Below are 20,828 nucleotides of genomic sequence, written 5' to 3'. Positions count from 1 at the left end.
ACTTATAATCAGAACAAGACAAATTAATTTGAAGGTTTTCTTCTTTTTTTTTACATAAGTAAGTTTGTCCTAAAGATGACAGTTAAATATTCATGAGAAAAAGCTAACATTAGGATTAATTTGCAACCCTGTTACTCGCAACCCTGTTACCATAATTAGAGTAACAGGGTTGAATATCTTTCACTCCACTCATAAGAGACAATCTATTATCAATAGTTCAGCTAAATAATTAATATAATTTTGATTATAATTTAGCATACATTTCATGTTATTAATGTATTACTATGGGGTGCCAGATGTAAAAACTCAGATACAATTTTATAGCTGATATATTTTAATTATTTAGCTCACTTTCCTCACATTTCGCAATTTTTTTTGTTCTTTGCAATTGTCAACAATATGATTAAAAAAATGTAATTAAATACAAATATTAAATCCAAATATTAAATATAAATATTAAATCAAAATATTGTCTTCAATGTGAGAAATTATCTAAAGCTGAGAAAAGTGAGCTAAGTAATCAAAATATGTCAGCTTTAAATGTGAAGGATACATCATGCAGATGCACTGGGACACATCCTCAGTGATGTATCCTGGGGTCATTGGGTGTTTCGGGTCTTTCAACATCAGACACCCTCGCCCAGGCGACCCGACCGGAGTTGATCAGACCCCGGCCTGTGTCCCAGCAGCAATTGCCCACGGTTCTGCCCTCTTAATCCACAGCCAACGTGTGGCTTTCTCTGCAGCTTCAGTTGCGGATCTGATCGCCTTTCTTTTAGCTTCCCCCGTGATGCCTAGGATTTTAAACACGTTGCAGAGTGATCGCCCTGCAAATCCTCTGCAGCCCACCTCCAGAGGCTCACAACGGGTTTGCCAGCCCTGCCTCCTACACTCTTCAACTAGCTCCTGGTACTTGGCGCGCTTTCTCTCATTGGCTTCGTCCATGCGCTCTTCCCAAGGCACAGTGAGCTCCAACAAGATCAACTGCTTGGTAGAAACTGAGAATATAATCATGTCTGGACGAAGCCTTGTGGATATTATTCTAGTTGGAATCTTTAGCTGTTTTCCAATATCCACTTCCAGTTGCCAATCAGTGGCAGTAGTGAGGAGGCCAGACTTTGCTCTGGGTTGTGGAAGGGCTTTCTCTCCGGCTCTAAGAAACTTGATGCTCCTTGGATTGTGGTGGCCCTTGATGGTGTTAATGGCTGTGGCTATGCTCTCAGCAACTGCCTTAAGCACCTGGTCGTGGGCTTTTGGGCAGCTACTAAGGAGGTGCTCTAGGGATCCCCTTCCTGGACAAAGGGGACAGGATGGTGTCTCAATTTTGCCCCAGATGTGGAGGTTTGCTGGACTTGGTAGGACATCGTAGACAGTTTGGACTAAGAACCTGATACGGTGGAAGTCTCCTTTCCAGATGTCAGCCCAGGTGATCTTCCGTTGCCGCACATTTTCCCACTTTGTCCAAGCTCCTTGCTGTCCCATTCCCACCGTCCTGCTAGCTCTAACTTCCTCCACACCTGCCCGCACTTCCTCCTGAACAAGATGTTGACGCTCTTTCCCTTGAGCATTGTCAACTCTTGTTACCCAGAAAGTAGCCAAAGCCTGCACGCCCTGTTGCTATGGGCCCCACCAGTGCCTTCTGCCTCAGCCGTGACTCAGCCACCTCCAGCGATTTTCCTGCACTCCATTTCCTGCCTGTTCGCACCTGTATGCCAGCTGCTGTCACCTTTGGATCCCTGGATTCTCTATACTGCCATACTTCCCATGTTCTTGACACCATAAACTCCTCAGAAAGGCTGTTAATTGGGATTTGCAGGACATTGCTGGTGCCATAAAAGACAGTACTGCTCAGACTGCGAGGTAACCCAAGCCATCTATGCAGATAACTGCTGATCTTTCTCTCCAGGGCCTCGACAGTTGTTATGGGCACTTCGTACATAAGCAGGGGCCACAAGATCCGGGGCAGGATAGAATGCTGGTAAATCCAGGCCTTAAACTTCCCAGGTAGACCTGATTTGTCCACCCTGCTAAGCCAAGACTCAAACTCTTTGCTGGTTTTCTGGATGGAGGCAGAATCCCTGAGGCTACAGTCGAAAACCTTGCCGAGGCTCTTGAATGGCTTCTCGGTTATGGACGGGATGGTGACTCTGGCCAGTGAAAATCGGACCTTGTCCACAGAGCCGGCCCGAGCCTTTTGGGGGCCCTAAGCAGAATTTGATTTGGGGGCCCCTCCCACTACACGGAGTCACCTGTGCTTGACGATTATTGACACAAATGTCACGCAATAATGATACATTATAAATTAATACAGTGAGGTTATGTATAAATACAAAATAAATACTTAATAAAAAATAGATAGCCTAATAAAATATTTTTTTTAACTTTTACTTTACTCTTTTACTAACTCTTGAGAAAACTGAGAAATCAAAAACATAATAAGAGCAAGGGTTCAACAATGACAATTATTGTTGAAAACTGTAAAAATATTATTATTTTTCAACTGTCTCAATACAGTGTAACTGTCCACAAAATCTTTTTTTTATTATCATTATTATTGTAACAGACTTTGTTAGATTGTACATGACAGAATCCAACAAAGTCTGTTACTATAATACCGGTAATGATGTACTGGCGCTCGTTGTATATGTGTGTATGCAATGTATTTTTCCCCTCGGGGCTTGCCGTAGATAGGAATGGGTCAATTGCTGCATAAAACATACCGTAAGTAATCATGCAAACATACTTTTATCTTGCTCTTTTTTCTCCTCCTGTGTCATTTTCTTCGTTCTATTTTCGGCACCAGAGGGATACGTCCTTTTTTGTGACATGCCTTAACATTACCGCGAGTCCGCGACTATGCGCAGTTGCGCACGACTTGTCTATGCACGCGCGAGGTGTCTGTCTAGATTATGCACATGACTTAACCGCTGGCAGACACAGCAGCAGTTGTAGGGAGGTAGGCTATATTGATCATGAAATCAGATTTTTTTTGTCTTTAATTGTTCATTCATTCATATTAATTCATTAATTTATGTCACTTGTTTAAAGGAACACTCCGACTTTTTGGGACTTTAGCCTATTCACCTTATCCCCCAGAGTTAGATAAGTCCATACATACCTTTTTCATCTCCGTGCGTGCTATAAGTCTGTTTGACGCACCCACCGCTAGCCTAGCTTAGCACAAAGACTGGATGTAAATGGTTGCAGCTAGCATACTAATCCAAATAAGTGACAAAATAACGCAAACATTTTCCTATTTACATGTTGTGATTTGTATAGTCACAGAGTGTACAAAAAACAAAGTCACATGAGACACAGACATATTTTAACCGTATAAATACTGGGAACTATATTCTCTGAAGGCGAAGCACTGCTACTTGGGCGGAGTGATAACCGCAGCACCTGAGACGCGCTCTCTGCTCCTCACCACGGCTCGTCTCAGGTGCTGCGGTTATCACTCCGCCCAAGTAGCAGTGCTTCGCCTTCAGAGAATATAGTTCCCAGTATTTATACGGTTAAAATATGTCTGTGTCTCATGTGACTTTGTTTTTTGTACACTCTGTGACTATACAAATCACAACATGTAAATAGGAAAATGTTTCCGTTATTTTGTCACTTATTTGGATTAGTATGCTAGCTGCAACCATTTACATCCAGTCTTTGTGCTAAGCTAGGCTAGCGGTGGGTGCGTCAAACAGACTTATAGCACGCACGGAGATGAAAAAGGTATGTATGGACTTATCTAACTCTGGGGGATAAGGTGAATAGGCTAAAGTCCCAAAAAGTCGGAGTGTTCCTTTAAGTTATCTAAAAAAATATTATTCGATTTTTCGACTCGATTGGGGGGCCCCAAGCAGCTGCTTAGTTCGCTTATGCCTCGGGCCGGCCCTGCTTGTCCACTACTTTCCCTTTTTTGAGCACTAGCGACCTTGATTTTTCTGGTTTAACACTAGAAGTGCCAGAATTCCATAACTACTAGAACTGCCACAAGCGGTCATTTTGACCGTTAGATTGCAAACTCTATATCTTTAATGATAAATACCCAATTGAGAGATTAATGCATTTATTGTATTAGGATATCTTTTAAAAACAAAACAACACCAAACTGTACATTTAAAAAAGTTGAATTACACATTTATAAATAATAATATCAGTAGCCCTTAATTATCGCATATTCACAACAGATAGCTATATTTCCATAGGCCTATCCATTCAACATAACTCAGAACAAGATAATAACAACTAAAAGTATCTTATTTAGATATTATTTTGACAGTGAGTGAGACAATGTCACGGTTTATGAATTCGCTGTCTCCTTTCTCGTCTTGTTGTGTGTGTGTGTGTGCGTGCGTGTGTGCGTGGCCGCTGATCATTGCAGCTGATCAGCACGCCCGCTCTGATCAACCAGATCAACGCGCCAGCTGCAACTGATCAGCGATTCGACCCTTTTTAGTGTTACTGTTGTCACCTAGTCTTTGTCAGATCGTTGTGGATTTTTCCTGCGTGTTTGTTCCCTGTATCCGTTTTCCGTGTGTCATCCCGTGTTCAGCACTCCATGGTTCTACACGCAGCGTCCCTGTGCTGTCAAGGGCTTCATACCGGACATTTACACACCTTAACTCTCCCAGCATCTGACCAGCTCTCAATAAACATATCTGTCATTTTGCAATTGAATCTTCTGATTATTTCCTAATAGACAAAGGTCAACCGAGAGAAATGTAACAAAAGAATAGAGCGGTCAATATGACCGTCTATGGCCGAAATAGGTAAATATGTTCATTTGTTTTTTTGCCTTATGTGTAATTTATATAAAAAACATTTTAAATGAAAATACAGACACTTTTAGGAAAAGTCAGGTACCAGCAGGATTTTATTTATTTTTTCAACAAAGTTATTGCAGATATAAAATTCAAAACGGTCAAAATGACCGTCGTGGCCGTTCTAGTGTTAAAGCTCATCCTTGCCCAGTTAATGAGCTTCTCTAGCCCTTGAAGAATCCACCTACTGCCCGGTACGGATGTAGTGGTGACTGTCAGGTCATCCATGAAAGCTCTTATTGGGGGCTGTCGCACTCCAGATTTCATCAAAGGGCCTCTGCACTCTACCTCTGCTGACTTCGCAATCATGTTCATGGCAAGGGCAAAGAGAATAACTGAGATGGTACAACCTGTAATTATACCTTTTTCTAACCGATGCCAGTCTGATACACCTGACCCAGTAGTGGCTCTTAACCTGAACTTGCAATAATAATCCAGGATAAGGTCTGTGATTTTGCTGGGAACATAATGTCGCTGGAGGGCAAGCACAATGAGATTGTGTGGTATGGAGCCATATGCATTAGCAAGGTCCAACCATAACATTGAAAGGTCTCCTTTTCCTTCACGGGCCTCCCTAATGATTTGTGTGATGACTCCCGTGTGTTCCATACATCCTGGCACTCCCGGGATTCCACCCTTCTGAACAGAGGTGTCAATATAGTTGTTCTTCAAGAGGAACTCAGTCGTCGTGACAAGACACTGAAGAATAGCTTGCCTTCGACGCTCAGCAGTGAGATGACTCTAAACTGACTGATGTTCTTGGAATTTTCTTCCTTGGGGATCCATACACCTTCTGCGTATCTCCACTGCTTGGCAACTCTTCCCCTACGCCAGATCACCCTCAGACTCTTCCACAAGTACCGAAGGATTTGCGGGCAGCGCTTGTACACAGTGTATGGAACTCCACTAGGCCCTGGAGCGGAGGCTGATCTAGCTTTTTTCACCACCTCCTGCAATTCTGTCCAGCTGGGCTCCCTCATGACAAATTCAACTGTCGGAGGATGTGGGGTTATTAGGGCTATGTGTGGTTCCAGTTCCAGGTCCCTATCTGGGTCGCTCAATGTGTTATGCAAAAAAGAGTTCACCTCGTCGTTTGAGCATGTGAGGCTGCCACTACGCTTGTCACCAAGAAGCTTCTTAGTGAAGGAAAAAGGGTTGGAAATAAAGGCAGCACGCTTCCTTGCTCTTTCCTTACCCCTCCTCCGGTGCCACTCTGCCCTGCGCAGGGACATGAGCTTCTTTCTTAAGATGTTCCGAAGCTCAGCGAGTGGTTGCTTTTCCTCTTCTCTAGCCACCTTATACTGTTGTTTAAGACTTCGAAGCTCCTGACGCAGTTGATGGATCTGTGTGGCTCTACGGTTCCTAGCATAGGAGGGCTTGGCATTCCCATTCTCAACATGGCCAAATCTCTCGGCTGCGTAGCTGACTATAATTGCCGTCATGGCCTCCAGCCGGCTGTCCACTTCTCCCTTAGCTGTAGCTTCAAGGATCCTGCCAACATCGGTGTCAAACTGCGACCACATGCTTTGGCTGTTAGCTGAAGGCCACTTGATCCGCTTCTGTGGGACTATTCTGCAGGGATTGGAGGGTTCTGCTGCTTGGAGGGACTGGGCTCTGTGGGGTGAATCCTGGCCGGGCTCCTCCTGCGTCTCACCAGGATCAGATCCTGTGCGCTGCAGTACACTCTCCTGTTTCATGCATTTCATCCTTGCCTGATGTATTTTCAGGTCGTGCAGATTCTTGCATACCTTTCCGCAGATGCATCTTGCTCGCATTGTCGAATTTCCATTTGCCTGGGTCGATAACATTAGATCCGTCCTATTGGGGTTCTCATTCTCCCCCCCTCTCGGGCTCCCCTGGGGATATATCTCAGAAGGTTGTTCCGTAGCAATTTTGGGTTTCTCCCTCACAGAAGATTCAGGTTGGGTAGCTGGCCCTTCCTGTCCCGAGTGCCGTCTTCCCGGCTGCCAACTGTCTTTCCAGTCGTCACCAAGCTATCCTCATAAAACTGTATCTGAATTTTTACATACTGTATTTTACAGAATATATTTGTTTCCCCTTTTATGTCAACCAGGTAGAGTTAATAAGCACTTTTCTCATTATCGCTTATCTGGCCGAACTGCCCTTCATTGTTAAGTGTTACCAAATCATGTTGAGCTAATTTTATACACATTAGATTAATAGACATTAACGTTTTTTTTTATTGATTTCTATAGGGTTCTTGCCCACCGATGAGCGCTGCTGAAAAGCAGAGGCGCTACCGTGCCAGACGTGATGCAGACAAACAGAGGAGACAGCAGTACTTACAGAACGAGAAAGAGAAGTGGAGTAAAGATATAGAGACAGGAAAGAAGAAAGTTCAAAAAGGCCGCAGTGTAAGGGAGCAGCGTGCCCAGCGCAAAAAGTGGAGAGAGGCTCATGAGAGGTGTAAAAACAGGAAAGAGATTCATGAAAGAATTAAAACCCCTTCTGCCATGTCCGATATTCCAGTCAGGCCAGCACCTCAACCTAAGACTTCAAGGTACGGTAAAGGCTACTGAGGAATGCAAGTTAGTGTAACCACAGACTTTTATTAGCTGGCAATCTAGATTAAATGGTTGTGACAACAAAAATGTATTTATCTGTTTCTTTTAGGCAGCGTGATCTGGGGAGAAGAAAAAGAAGGGCTGCCAAAGCAAAATCAATCAGAGAAATGCAGAAACTACAGGATAAATTAAGAAAAGCAGATCAGAAAGCAGAAAAATACAGAAAGCGACTCCAGCGATTGAAGAAAGACCATCCATCTCCAAGATCCAGAGTCAACAAGTTGCTCTGTCATGTCTTGCGCACATCCCTAAGGAGAACACTGTTGTTTCATACAGCAGTAGCTGAGGAGGTACGTACCAAGTACGTAAATTCAAAGAAAGAAAGTCACAGACAAATTATTGCAGGATTAATCACCAGCAAAATCCTGAAAAAGTACAAGCTACAGAAATGGGCTATATGCACGCATAACTTCCGCGTTTGATGCAAGGATGCTCTTGCGTTTCCGGTTGGGGAGATTTAAAGCGGAGGAAAACCGAGGAAAACGGGATTATGGCAGAGTCTTCAAAATTTACTGTCCTCTCGTCTTTGAAACGAAACTTTAATACGTTTAGATGTAATTTTATATATAGTTATGTTTAATAAACAAAGAAGCATAAACAAAATGAGGGGTGTCTGTTTTGTCTGTTTTTGTGACTAAAGTTTCTTTAGTATAGCAATAGAGTATAAAAACCAATATAAATTCTCAGTATAGCATTGGACTCTACGATCGGCGGAAGTAATCCAGCATCCTTAGACCTTCACCGGAAATACCGCCGTGCATAGAGCCCATTGGCACAGGAGTTTTTTGGATTTTCAAGAAGGAGGTGGAAAACAACTGAAAATGTCTGCTGCTACAAAAGAAAGGAACACAATGGGATTGCTGCCATACTGAGATCCAAGGTGAGGTTGTTCTTTTTACGTGACGATGTCAGCAGGATCACAACTGGAAAAAAAGCAAACATTGACCAAAGAAAAGAAGAAAATGCAGAAAAGATTACTTGTGGATTCAATGAAGAACCTCCATTTGAAGTTCCTGGCTGAGCAGATCAACCACCGTTTATCATACTCCCTGTTTTGCACACTTCGCCCCTACTGGGTTGTGCATCCAACATTAGCAGATCGCGAAACATGTATGTGCAAACAACATGAAAATCTAGGCTTTATTGCAAAAAAGCTCCACCAGATGCACATCATTGACACATTTAATTTGGAGAGCCTGACACAAGCCATCACGTGTGACATCACCAGCAAAACATGTATGTATGGGGAATGTGAGGAATGCAGCAGTAATTCCTATCCACTTACAAGCCACTACAGAGCCAATGATCGCGTGTCCTACCTTCAGTGGGCCACTGTAGACAAGGTGCACAAAAATGATTCTGGAGCAACTTCAAAGATCACTTTGAAAAAAGAGTTAGAATGCTCCCAAGAAATGCTGGTGGAAATATTTGCCACTTTGCTCCAGAAGTTCAGGTGCCATCTCTATAACATCAGGCAGCAATATGCATTCTCACGGGCCCTGAAGCTGAACCTCCCTGTGAATGAATGTGCAGTCCACATTGACTTCTCAGAGAACTACGGCTGCAAATATAGTGCTGAAGTACAATCCATCCATTTTGGTGCTTCACACCAACAGGCTCACACTGGGGTTTACTATGTGAGGGGAACATCTGCTCCCACGTCCTTTTGCAGTATATCAGCCTCCTGATTGAAGGGACCACCTGCAATATGGCAACACCTGGAGCCCCTCCTGAAAGAAATTAGAGAGAAATACCCGGATATGACAACCATCCACTTTTTTAGCGACGGGCCCTGCACACAGTACAAGCAGCGGGGCAATTTTTACCTCTTTACACTGGGAACCTGGAACTTCTTCGAAGCCAGCCATGGCAAAGATGCCCAAGATGGCATAGGTGGCACACTGAAGAGGAGGGCTGACAGGCTTTTCAGCCAAGGAGTTGATATACCAACGGCATTGTCCCTGTACCAAGCTCTAAATGAGGGAGAATCAAAGGTGATACTATATTACATTCAGGAGCAAGATGTGGAGGATGCAGTGAAAAAAATGCCAGCTGACCTTCCAGCTGTCCCATCCACAATGAGACTTCACCAGGCGGTCACTTTTTCCCCTGGGAAAATAATCTACCGCGATGTCAGTTGCATGTGTTTTGCAATTGGGAATCTGGAGTGCGGTTGCCAGACAAATAATAGCTTCAGCTTTAATCGAACAGATGACCACACAGAAAAGACAATGCAAAGCACACTAGAAGAGCAGTGGCACATTCCAGAGGTTGTAGGGAAATGGTGTGTACTGCTGTACGAACGCATCATCTACCCAGGGATCATCCTAGAGGTGAATGAGACCCATGTCCAGGTTAAGTGCATGCACAAAGTGGGGGAAAACCGTTTTTTTCTGGCCGTTGAGGGATGATCTCCACTGGTATCCTTTTGAAGATGTGCTGACAGTCATTCCTCCCCCTGAGAATGTTACCTCACGGCACATGGCCATTGCAAAAGAGGTATGGGATACCCTGGCCAGTCAGCAAAATGAAATCTGAAGATTAGAAAATCAGCTTTCTATACTAATGGGCACCTGTTTGTATGAATTCAAAAATTTTCAAAAATTACTGCCAATCTGTTGAGTGGCTTTTTGTGATTGGCCACAGCCATGGTCATGCCCCCTTTAACCCAGTGGATGTGGAGTGTTAAACAGTTCTTCCCTGACCCATTCCCTACTATTCTGCATAAATACTTAATGTAAATCTTTAAATATATTAAATGTTATTAAATGTTATTTAACAATGTTCCTGTGTTCCTGAGCATTTGTCACATTATTTACCTAATCTTTAATCAAAAGTAATGTATCTATCAAACCCCTGTAACTTTTCGCAACCCTGTTACTTCAATTTCAACCCTGTTACCATATCATTTTCATTAAAATAATCATAAATTACTTTTTTAGCTCACAGGGGCTTGAGCTATTGTCCTTACCGTAGTTTGAAGGATTATATGCATTATGCATTTGAGCAAATACTTGAAAATATATAGTGAAATCAGTCAAATTAAACATGTCACAGTTTAAAACTTGGCAAAGATGGAACTCAAAAGTTACTGAAATGAATTTAAATCAAATGATATCTGAAATTAAATAGTTATATAGAGGGATTGTGACTTTCTTTACTTAATGGCAGGAAATTATATTTAAAAAAAAAAACAATAAATATACTTTTTTTCAGGTTCCTGAGTATTGGTAACAGGGTTGCACCGAGCACAAAAAATAAATAAAAAATAGTATTATAAAAAGTGTGCCTTTGATACCTGAGCTGGACGAATAAAATTATTTAATGGTATATTGCCTGTTTTTATGAAATACATAATAAAAAATAGTAAAATAAAGGGCCAATTTTTCAAAATTATGGATGCCTAAATGTCCTCCAATTCTGGAATGACCCATATATCATAATATTCCTCTTCTATACCCTTTCATATGGACATTCATGAAGGACCTGGTTTTTATTTTTTTACATTTTGCACGGACACTTAGAAAAGAGACTTTTATTTTGACACGGGATCGCGCTTACGGACTATCTCTGCAGCCTCCGCTCATACCAACAGAGGAGCTGGCAGAGAACAGACGTGATTCCCGACTCTCTTCTTTCTTCCCTGTATTTCAGGTATATAGTACAAATCAGGGTGGGAAATTAGTCACTTTGCCGTGTATACCAGCCACAGTGGCGGGTGGATTATAATAATGCTGCGTTCGCACCAAAAGCGAATACAGTTCGCAAAAATTCGCATCCACCGAGGGACCAGGACAGGACCACCAGACGCGCGTAAACGCGTCTTTACATCGACTTAACATTGAATGTATTAAGTAGTAACCAATAAACACATGCTGCGAGTGATTTTATTGTACGGATTGGACAGCCTTTGTCAAAGAATGCGGTTGCTAAGTAACAATAATACACTTTTGTCGAGTAACTCTTTTGATTGGTTTTCAGCGCTGTGTGTCACGGCGCTGAAGAGACCGTTATACTGTATAACTTATACACATAGCTAAGCTGAGAATAAATTTTTAAAAAAGTGTGTATATATATAGCTGAGCTGAGCTGGTGCAGAAGAAAGGGAAATTATTTTAAAAAATGTGGCGACATATTCCCGGTGTTAGGAGGCCCGCAGCGGAGTCAGCAGTTATAAATGAACAACTACAAACTGAGGGCGAAGTAAAGAAACGGAAAAGGTACTTTTCTAACAAGTGGCGCATTGATGACCAAGGGAAACCGAGGGAATGGTTATCCTACCTTCCCGACGACCAGTCTATGCACTGCACTTACTGTCGAACCTATGCGTCAGCAGAAAATGTAAATAATTCGTTCGTAAGAGGAACGTCTAATCTTAAATTAGAGGCAATAAAAGACCACGAGTCTTCCAAGTCGCATATTAAGTGCACTGCCATACAGCTGGCGAAGACGGGACCCCAGGAGCAGAGTGTGGCAATGAAGGCTATCTGCTCTATGCAATCGGCGCAGTTGGACCGAATGAGAACTCTGTTCAGAAACGTCCATGCAATCGGAAAAAAGGGCAGACCCTTTCGGGACTACGTTTGGATGTGCAAGTAAGTAAATTAACTATTATTAACGAACTAACTTGAAGTTGTGTTTTGTGATGGCTAGATAGTTTTAGCAGCCGATTGTTTTTTTAAAAGGCGTGCGCCCGTGAGCACCCACAGAGCGCCTTTCACGCAGGACGCGGAATGCGCGGTGGTGCTGGGCCGCTGGGTTCAGCTTTGCCCTTCAGATACAACGCGATTTGCGCTGCTACGCCACAGCAAAGTAGGCGGAGTTTTCAAAACTTTTTGGATGCCCATGTTTCTATTGGCCACGCTGGTAATCGTCACAGAGCGCAGCGTCGCGCATGCCGCGTCCTGTGTGAAAGGCCCTTATGATTGCAGCATAACTCCCATTGTTAAATGGATAAAACGAATTACATATTTGTAGTAGGGTTGGGCGACGCTAGGGTAGGGTTGATAAAAATCATATCTCGGTATTTATTGGTTAAATGGCAATATATCTCGGTACTTTTTACATTCTAACATTGTGCTTTTGTTTTTATTTTAATTTTTATTTTAGAATTTTGTTAATGTAAAAACAAAAGCATTATTTTTGTTTTTAGATTGTAATTATATTAGCCTGCATTTGATTACCCCATTATAATGATCACTTTCATAAAAATATAGCCTACTTGTAGGTTTAAAATTCCACGTATGGAACATGTATTGTCTCCAACAACAAATATTTTAACAATATGTACTGTATATTTTAGTCAGAATTATTGTGCTACTATTCTATTGTGCTCCTCCATCTGAATATTCCTGTGAAATATAAGTTAAGCAATGAGGAAAGCACCACATCTCAGACGCATTAAACAGCGCAAGTATCAGTCAATCAGCAACAGTATTTTTCAGATGTGCTCGTATCAAACTACTGTATCAATATAAACGTTAGTGCCTCATTCCATATAATTTCAAAAAATATATCGATATATCATACAAACTCGATATACCGCCCAGCCCTACATATTTGTAATGGAGGTCAATGTTATCAAAGTTACAGTTCTCATTCTAACTCCTTTCAGAGTGGATGAGCAGAAAGGACTGGTGATAGGGAAAACTTATCAGAACAAGAAGCAGGCCAGGGTTTTTATGCACTACATTGCTGAGGTGTCGAGGAGGCAGCTTAAAAATAAGATTGATCATTCAAAGTATCTGGCAATTATGTCAGATGTATCAACTGACAGTGCAGTGTTGGAGGAAGAGCTTCTGTACACCAGAATGAGCCAAGCAGGGAAAGTCGAGGTGCAGTTTGTTGGAATCCAGGCTGTTGAAAAGCCAAATGCAGAGAACATCACAGCAGTCATCATACGGATGATGAGAGAGGTGTGTGAGGATGATGAGAGTTGGCAGGAGAAACTAGTTGCTTGTGCAACAGATGGAGCAGCAGTGATGACAGGGTCCAGAAGTGGAGTGGTCAGCAGACTACGTGGCGACAAGTCCTATATTGTGGGTGTCCATTGCATAGCCCATAGGCTGGAGCTGACATTTAAGGATGCAGTGAAGAGTTGCCCCCAGTGCATAAAGTTGGATGACCTCTTGTCTTCCCTCTATGTGTTCTATCACAAGAGTCCACTCAACAGAGCAAACTTGAAAAACAGCTTCAAGGTGTTAGGAATAAAGCCACTCATTCCAACTAGAATTGGAGGTACCAGGTGGCTTGCTCATCTCTTCAGGGCACTGGACCACTTCCTCAGAGGCTATAGGGGCCTAATCCATCATTTTGAGCAGGTACAGTAGTATAGGCTAAGGCAAGGTGATCATTTTAGTTTAAATTAGTTGACTAAAGTTAACAACTCAACATAATGGTACTAATAATCAATAATTTAATAGTTGAACATAATTGATTCAAATGTACAATTGTGTGTGTAAGATCCAGTCACCAGATTCGGAGGGGGTGAATCCTGTGCAGAGGAGTAAGGCACGCAACTTTTACCAAACAGCAAAGGATCCATGTGTTGTGATGTTCAGCTGCTTTATGCACGACTGCCTGACCCACCTCAGCAACCTGTCTGCATCCATGCAACGGCCAACTCTAACAGTGGCAGAGGTTCAGACCAGCCTTATAGCCACACAGGCTGCCAGAACAGGTGTGTGTGTGTGTGTGTGTGTAGGGCAGAATATTTTGAAATATAATTAACATTGTTTTGTTGTGTATTCAATTATAAGACCTGGACCCAGGCTTAGGGCATGCCTAGAAAATCCAGCGGACACCTTTGAGGGTGTAACCTTGGCAGCACCCAGAGATGACCTCTCCCTGGCTCTTGTAAACTCCACAAAGGACAAGCTGATAGACAAATTTTGCAGCAGTATGGCGACACGATTTTGTGACTTCAGCTCTGGAGTACTACATGCTTCCAAACTGGTGGATATCACAAGCTGGCCTGATGCAGACAGATGTGAAGGTTATTATCAAGCACAATGTTAGCACATTTAACATGATATGTATTTTACATCTTGAAGTTGAAACCTTTTACTGTTTGTGCAACCTTAAGTTTTCCTTGTGTGTGTCTGCAGATTTTGGAGATGCAGATGTGGAGTGTCTTATAAAGCACTTTGGTCCACTATTGGCCTCCTCTGGGGCCAATTTGGATCTGATTCCAGACCAGTGGACATTCCTCAAGAGCAGTTTGTACCAGCAGCATCCGAACATGAACCAGCTGACCTGGCCAGAGATAAATCGGAGACTGGGAGGCCAGTGCCATGATTTCCTTCAGCTTGTCGATGTGTTACTGTGTATTCCAGCCTCCACAGCAGACTGTGAACGGGGTTTCAATTTGATGAAACAAGTGAAGAGTGACTGGAGGTCAGGTCTGAGGTCGGACACACTATCTGACCTGCTCACAGTGCAGCTGTCCAGCACTGACATTGAAGACTTTGATCCTGACTCAGCCATACAGCTGTGGCATCAGGCCAGCGTCAGAGCGAGGAGGCCAGATTTCATGGAAAGAGGAGCCAAGAAGAGAAAGACTCAACTTGAAGACGAGGAGACGTCTGAGGAGGAAGATGATGATGACTCTGAAGAAGACTAAAGTGACACTGAAGAAGACTAAAGTGACACTGAAGAAGACTAAAGTGACACTTTAATGCTATGTTACTGAGAGATGAGTCAAAATTATTTGTTTTGTTCATGAAACATGTAGGCCTTTGTATTTGCCTATATTAATAAAATGTATTAATAATAAATAAATAAAAACGTATTGAAGCAATTTCTTTCTTGCAATTTGAATTCCGGAAAAAGTGGCTGGTAAAAAATATAAGTGGCTGGTAAAATTGGGCATCCACCAGCCACTGTGTGTTAATTTCCCACCCTGGTACAAATGTTCGGGGAAAACTTGATCAAATAGGGTAACATCCACTTAATTGCAATGTATGAGGGCTGGTTGTGACAATTTGATAACTTACAAGTGTGATTTCTAAAAGTGTTGTGTGGGTTACTGTGGTAAAACTGCTGTAAATACTTCTGTGAATGCAATATTTGAGTCTAACATGTTTATTCAGTGTGTCAGATCAAAATGTCCCATTGGGTTATGTGTAGAAGTTAATTGGTTTGGTTAAATGTTGTGTGCAAAGCTCACTCTGAACTCGCGCTTGGCGCGCTTGATGGTCACGTGATCAGCTCATGCAGAAGTGTGTAATACATGAATATCAGTCACATGACCTCTTACGTCATCCGTTCTTTTTCCAGTTGACTGCCGCCATCTTGAGTACCTGCCGAGTACTGTCTACAATACTGACGGCATTAGCTAGGAAGCAGATTTTCTCTGTTTGTTTCACTTTATACATAACCAACTTTGTTTATGTAAACCCTGTGTGTATTTGACAGTATTCGCGCAATAAGACTAGAAAGATAACTTAGTTCAGTAACCTGTCGCTGTTGTTAGACAGGCTTAGTGCGCGTGCGCTTCGGGTGTACGCGCTCAGAAAAGCGCTCGTTAGAACCGCGCATCAACACGTGAATGACTTGTTAGCACATGCAAATAATGAACTTATGTGAACTGCATTGTCCCGTTCCTCTGCGTTAACATTTGATGTGAATATACGTCGCGCTGTAGCCTATGCTGAGACGGAGGCGCCAGAACTGCAACTGATAGAATGCACGATACTACGACATTTCTTCAAAAGCAGATTGTGGATATATTTTAATCCACGATCATAAATCGTGATATCGCACACCCCTAAGCTAGCGTAAGCTCATTATCATTTACATCCACTCACCACAGACAAAATGAACACTGCACAGAGAGTTTGCACACACAAACCACTGTTATAACATAAAAGCAAGCAGCTAACGTTACTGCGTGCATGGTTGGGCATGATATGATTGAAGGATTTTGACTGAATGCGCGCAAAGTGCGCTCCCTTAATAATTCCTAAAAAGCTGACATCAGTTAATCGCGATCTCACATCTCTGTTATTAATATCAATTAAGCTGACTGCACAATGAATCTTTCATAATATATACACTTTGTTTGTTACAATTAGAGGATTTGTCAGCATACAGAGCTCTGAACAAAAAGTCCGTTTTGAGCATAGAGGTTTTGAGCAGTGAGGGGAGTCTATCTTAAATGCTTCTGATTGGCCTTTGCATTGAAGAAATCAACACGTATGTCTGTGATTGGCTACATCGCTCAACGCTGCAAACGTGTTTTAAAGGGATAGTTCACCCAAAAATGAAAATTAAGTCATTAATTACTCACCCTCATGTTGTTCCAACCCCGTAAGACCTTCGTTCATCTTCGGAACATAAATGAAGATATTTTTGATTAAATTTGAGAGCTGGATCACTGCTACATAGGCTTCCTAAGGTAGTGAAACTTGACGGCCCAGAAAGTCATTGAAGAAAATGTTTATAGTCCAAGTGACTACAGTGGCTCAACTATAAGTTTATCAAGCGACGAGAATACTTTTTGTGCGGAAAAACAAATAACGACTTTATTCGACTATTCCTTTTCTTCCTTGTGGGCCTGAGACGAGAGTTCAAGAGATTTCCACGACGCATGCGCGAGAACTGAGAAGAGGACGTTCTTCTTCTACTACTTCTTGTTCAGTTCTCGCGCATGCGTCGTGGAAATCTCTTGAACTCTTGTCTCAGGCCCACAAGGAAGAAAAGGAATAGTTGAATAAAGTCGTTATTTTTGGGGGGTTTTCCGCACAAAAAGTATTCTCGTCGCTTGATAAACTTATAGTTGAGCCACTGTAGTCACATGGAATATTTAAACATTTTCTTCAATGACTTTCTGGGCCGTCAAGTTTCACTCCCTTAGGAAGCATATGTAGCAGTGATCCAGCTCTCAAATTTAATCAAAAATATCTTCACTTGTGTTCCGAAGATGAACGAAGGTCTTAAGGGGTTAGAACAACATGAGGGTGAGTAATTAATGACTTAATTTTCATTTTTGGGTGAACTATCCCTTTAAAGGGAAACTCTGGCCTGTAAATCGTTTCTATTTTGTTTTAGTTCTTGTTGCTTTTTTGCAAAAATGTATTAGTTTTTATGTTTTATTCATAGATATTTCTAGTTTGCGGGAGTCTCGCGAATCGTTTTATTCTCCCTGCAACGCGCACACACACAGAGAGTGCATTGCCGCTCGCACTCGGCCATCAAATCTAGTCCCGCGCCGCACTCTTTTGCATTGGGAGTGCACGTCTCTAGATCAAGGGCCCGGCCCGAGGATAGTGACGGGAAATATCGGCCCGCAAGTTCGGGCTCGGCCAGAGAATAAGCTCTAGTTCCTTTGCGACTGACGTATCGATCTTGCCGAATCAGGAACTCAAGATGGCGGAAGACAAGTTTTAGAATTGAGTGACGTCAGTGAGGAGACGTTGGTGACATCATCTGATATTCATGTATAGAGCATCACAGTCCCGCCCACAGCCAGTGCCGGAAGTAAAAATTCAATACAATTTCTCCATTGACAGTTGGGGTATAAGTAGGGGTGGGCGGTATGACCAAAATTCTATTTCACATTTCACGATATAGTTATTTATATATGTAGCTATTCTCGAAAAATAGACAAAAAGGGCTTTGTATAATAAATAAACCCAAATACTTTACAAATGAAAAGTACTTCACATTGTTTTCTTTTTCTCTTATTTGGTAAATTATTTCTTTGGTAAATTATTTCTTTGGTAAACTATTTTGATAGCTAAATATAAACAAAACACACTTATCAACTTTTAGATGAACTTCCCCCAACTGATTGATATTAAATACTACTCATAGGTGCAATTAAACTTTAAATAAAGTGTTGCTGAATAATTTTTCAATCTCATGTTATGCTTTACTTCATCAATCAGTTTATAATATCTGAATATTTTATATTGAACTATTCTATTCATAATAAATTAGTTACTTCCTTTTAATTTTCTAGTATAGTAATACTAGTTATGTTTAAATGTGTTCCCCGGTACATTTTTGCCCTGTCTGCTTATACACTGCGTTTTTAAGGAGCTTGTTTTGCTCTTTTTGTGATATCTGGCAACTCGTCACCTGCAGCTTTAATCAAGAGAAGTTCAAGTTCAGAAGTGACTAGAAGGAGAGCAGCAGTATGAAAACCGAACAGCAGCGACTGTTAATGGTGACTAAGTAGCCTAGTTTAAATTATACACACCTTGTAACTATGTCGTTTTTTTTTTTTTCATAGCCTGGTAAACACTGACACACCGCGCTCCCTCTCAGTGCGTGCACGCGCGCGTCTTTTGCATCAGTAAAATGCGATCGGTTAATTTGAGTGTCAATTTGTAATCAGTATCGAATCAAAGGAAGATTTTATCAGCTGGTTAAGTGGCCAATTGTTTGGAGTTAGAAATATATAACTCGCGCTGCATATTTATTAATTTTGCCTCAGATACAGGATAATACATTCGCCTTAACAAGCAGGTTGTTCATTACCACGGCAAACTGTTTGCGTGTCATGCTGCGATTTTCGTGTTTAAAACTGTACATAAGAGACGGAATGATGCAGATAACATTATTTAAGGTTATTTCTATTCGTTACGATATTGATATATGAACTGTCATTGTCAATTAATGTTTTCCCCGTTGCGAGCGTGCACTCTAAACTGTAGTGGTGCTGCACTGCTCTAGTTAACTGCTGCGCCTTTCCCCCGAAAATATCACGTTAACAACAACAACCCTTTAGAAAACGTAATTCCTTTTTGGATCCTCTTGATCTGCTTTCTCCATGTTTCTTTGACAATTCTCAGTGTTTCAGTCTCACGCACGCTGCACGCGAGTTAACCACGCCCACTTATTTGCACGTCGCGGTATACACGTAATAAAAAAATCTGTTACGGTTGACATTTTCTACCGCAGTAACGATATATACCGCCATACCGTCCAGCCCTAGGTATAAGCCATAAAAACGTAACCATACATGGAAGACTTAAAACCAGCTACGGCTGTACTAAGCGTTTATGCTCATATAAACGCCAAAAGTTCATGGGGCACTAACCTTGTTTTAAGATAAATGCCTTTTATTCGCGATGTATTGGATAAGTACTTCATTACCCACAATCCTGAACAATCCCACAATCCCACAGTGATGCATCTGATTGGTGGAAGTCGTGTAACGTGTCTGGTTAAACCCCGCGAAGGTCCGTGAAGACTGAAGATCGCGTAATGACGTAGGTCTAGTTATTATTATTTGCTTTTATTTGAGCATCTAGTATCCACAAAGTTCTATCTAGTAACAAGGGTCAGCATAGTAGGCCAAACTAAAGAAGGATACATGCGCAATAAATATGTAAGAAAATAAATAAAAAATAAATAAAAACGTGAATATGATGCTCAAAAGGAGTAGGCAGAAGCTTAAGCTTATTCACGCCTACCCCCTTTTATACATTTGTGCAGTAGTTACATTACTACAATCAAGAAAACAATTGATACATATTTATGTTGGGCTTTTCCAATGCCCATACAATCAACAAAATTAACTCACAACCATTCTGATGATTCCAAGAAAAGAAAAGAAGAATCGTCAATTAATACCCTTTCCACATTTAAGGATATTCTTCCGTCCTGTACTTAGACAGTATGACTTGTTTATACTTGGATTTGAACTGATAAATGAATGGGCACTGCTTGAGTTGGGCGCTCAGGTTATTCCAGAGCCTGACGCCACACACAGACACACACATACTTTTCCTCGTAGTTCTGAAAGCTGGTACTTTAGTTGGCCATAACCTCTCAAACATCTCTTTTTTTGAATAATTATTGAATATTTGCTGGTAGTACGAACCGATTCGCTTTATACATTAATTGTACAGTATAAAAATCAATTAAATCCATGAATTTGAGCATGTTACTTCGTAAAAACAATATATTTGTGTGTTCGAGGTATCCTACCTTATGAATAACTCTGATTGCTCGTTTTTGAAGTATTACAAGGGAATGAAGGGAACTTTTATAATTATTACCCCCGACCTCAATTCCATAAGTTAAGTATGGTAAAATAAGACTGGAATACAATATATACAGCGCCTTGTAATTTAAAACGTACTTAGCTTTGTTTATAATTGCAATATTTTTTGATATCTTCCTTTGTATGTGTCCAATGTGTGATTTCCAGCTCAGTTTGTTGTCTATCGTGATTCCCAAGAATTTGATTTCTGTTACTTTTTCTATTTTAATACCATTTATATTTATCAGTAGTTCAGGATTTTCCTTACAATTGCTAAACATGATCATTTTTGATTTATTTAGATTGAGTGATAATTTGTTTAAATCCAGCCATGTTTTAAATTTAGCTAATTCCTGATTTACATCCTTTATAAGTCTATTATAGTTATCATTAGAATAAAATATGTTGGTATCGTCAGCAAATAACACAATT

At 41.4% G+C, this 20,828-nt stretch overlaps 1 long non-coding RNA gene and 1 pseudogene across 1 annotated transcript; one reads left to right on the top strand and one right to left on the bottom strand.

Moving 5' to 3' along the window:
• Positions 1-613: 613 nt before the first annotated feature.
• Positions 614-6,766, bottom strand: LOC130077432 (uncharacterized; annotated as a pseudogene).
• An 11,071-nt stretch (positions 6,767-17,837) lies between these two features.
• On the top strand, positions 17,838-19,520 carry LOC130077439 (uncharacterized). The gene is made up of 2 exons (XR_008805752.1): positions 17,838-17,918; positions 19,344-19,520. It is a non-coding gene; the product is annotated as an uncharacterized LOC130077439 (long non-coding RNA).
• Positions 19,521-20,828: the final 1,308 nt, after the last annotated feature.

The sequence above is a fragment of the Rhinichthys klamathensis genome, unplaced genomic scaffold, assembly GCF_029890125.1.
Source record: "Rhinichthys klamathensis goyatoka isolate OS25496 unplaced genomic scaffold, OSU_Roscu_1.1 h1tg000740l_1, whole genome shotgun sequence".
Lineage (NCBI taxonomy): Eukaryota > Metazoa > Chordata > Actinopteri > Cypriniformes > Leuciscidae > Rhinichthys > Rhinichthys klamathensis.
This window is presented reverse-complemented; position numbering and strand designations above follow the sequence as displayed.